Below are 2,341 nucleotides of genomic sequence, written 5' to 3'. Positions count from 1 at the left end.
TGTAGAAAATGTCTACGTGATGATCTCCTGTGTTTGATGTAGCTCAAAAAAGAATGGCAAGGGAGGGTGGTGCCTGTGGCTCAAAGGAGTAGGGCGCTGGCCCCATATACAGGAGGTGGTGGGTTCAAACCACCCAGCCCTGGCCAAAATGCAAAAAAATAGCCGGGCATTGTGGCAGGCGCCTGTGGTCCCAGCTATTCGGGAGGCTGAGGCAAGAAAATCGTCTAAGCCCAGGAGTTGGAGGTTGCTGTGAGCTGTGTGATGCCACGGCACTCTACCGAGGGCGATAAAGTGGGACTCTTTCTCTACAAAAAAAATAAAAATAAAAATAAAAACATCCTGATTTTGTTCAGTAAGGTAAGTGTCTAGTCTCCAACTAATGGATCAATCCTGATCTCATTCCCCAACTTCTCAGCCTCCTTCCACCTAGAAGCAGCCACAGGTGACCCAAATTTGGTCAGTAAGAAATAAATGGAAGTCTTCCGTCTCTGTTCTTTCCTGATTTCCTTTTTATATTATTACAAAAAAAAAAGAAATAAATGGAAGTCTGTGAGGGGTGGGGTGCGGATTCTGAGAAGGTGTTTGCTTATCTGATAAAGGAAATAGATGGGGCTTGTGCTGCTTTGAATACTAATGTGATCTATGGAAAAGATGCAGCTATCTTGCAATGGTGGGGCCACAAGCATGAGAACAGAAGCCAACATGTTAAGCATGGTAGTGGAAGGATCTGAAGAGCCTGGATTATATGCAACAGAAAAAAAAATGGTTGTATCCTCCAAAAGATATGTATGGAAACATCTATAGCAGCTATTCAACAGATGAATGGATCAACAACATGGTATAATTAAGCTGAGTGCAGTACTCACATCGGTAATCCCAGCACTTTGGGAGGCCAAGGCTGGAGCCTGGCTCTATGTCAGGAGATCAAGACCAACCTGAACAACATAGCAAGACCCTGTCTCTAGAATGGCTTGGTGCCTGTAGTTCAGTGGTTAGAGCGCTGGCCACATACACCAAAGCAGGAGGGTTTGAACCGGCCCGGGCCTGCTAAATAATGACAACTGCAGCAAAAAAAAAAAAAAAAAAAAAAAAGCCAGGACTTGTGGTGGGCATCTGTAGTCCCAGCTACTTGGGAGGCTGAGACAAGAGAATCGCTTAAGTCTAAGAGTTGGAGGTTGCTGTGAGCTGTGACACCACAGCACTCTACCAAGGGCAACATAGTGAGACTCTGTCTTAGGAAAAAAAATGTTGGATGTTGTGGCATGCAACTATAATCCTAGCTACTTGGGTAATGACGCAAGAGAATCACATGAGCTAAAGAGTTGAAGGTTACAATGAGCTATGATTATGCCACTGGACCCCGGCAGGCTGGGTAACAGAGAGAGACCCTGTCTCTTTGAAAAAATTAAATTATATTTATATGGTATGATCATATAATGAGGTACAATACAGAAACAAAAAAGAGCAAACTACCACCATATAGGATATGGATGAATCTCACAGACATAGGTTGAATTTAAAAAGCTACACACAGAAGAATACATATTGTATGTTCTATTTATATTAAGTTTTTTTTTTTTTTTTTTAAGAGACAGAGTCTCACTTCGTCTCCCTGGTAGAGTGCCGTAGAGTCACAGCTTACAGCCAACCTCTGGGCTTAGGCGATTCTTTTGCCTCAGCCTCCCGCACCTGCCACGATGCCCAGTCATTTTTTTGTTGTAGTTTAGCCAAGGGACATGTTTGAACCCATTACCCTCGGTATACGGGACCGGCACCCTATTCACTGAGCCACGGCGCCGCCCTGAAGTTTTACTTTATTTTTGGGGGGACAGATTTTCACTTTGTCGCCCTCAGTAGAGTGCTGTGGCATCACAGATTCAGCTCACAGCAACCTCCAGTTCTTGGGCTTAAGCAATTATCTTGCCTCAGTCTCCCAAATAGCTAGGATTATAGGTGCCCACCTCAACACCGGGCTATTTTTTTGTTGCATTTTGGCCGGGGGCCAGGTTTGAACCCGCCATCCTTGGTATATGGGGCTGGTGCCCTACTCACTGAGCCACAGGCACCGCCCAAGCCTGAAGTTTTAAAAGAGGTGAGATTTATATATGGCAACAGAAGTTGGAATAATAATTCATTTATTCAGTTGACCTATATGATACTAGGGAGGGCACCAGTTTACCTTTGGGGTGGATAACCTTATGATTAACCTTAGACCATGTGGCTGCCTTCTTCTGAAGACCTTTCTCTTTTTTTTTTTTTTTTTTTGAGACAGAGCCTCAAGCTGTCACCCTGAGTAGAGTACTGTGGCATCACAGCTCACAGCAACCTCCAACTCCTGGGC

The sequence above is a fragment of the Otolemur garnettii genome, unplaced genomic scaffold (genome assembly GCF_000181295.1).
Source record: "Otolemur garnettii isolate 467f Iridium unplaced genomic scaffold, OtoGar3 scaffold00179, whole genome shotgun sequence".
In the NCBI taxonomy this organism is placed as follows: domain Eukaryota; kingdom Metazoa; phylum Chordata; class Mammalia; order Primates; family Galagidae; genus Otolemur; species Otolemur garnettii.
Note: the sequence above shows the minus strand (reverse complement) of the source record.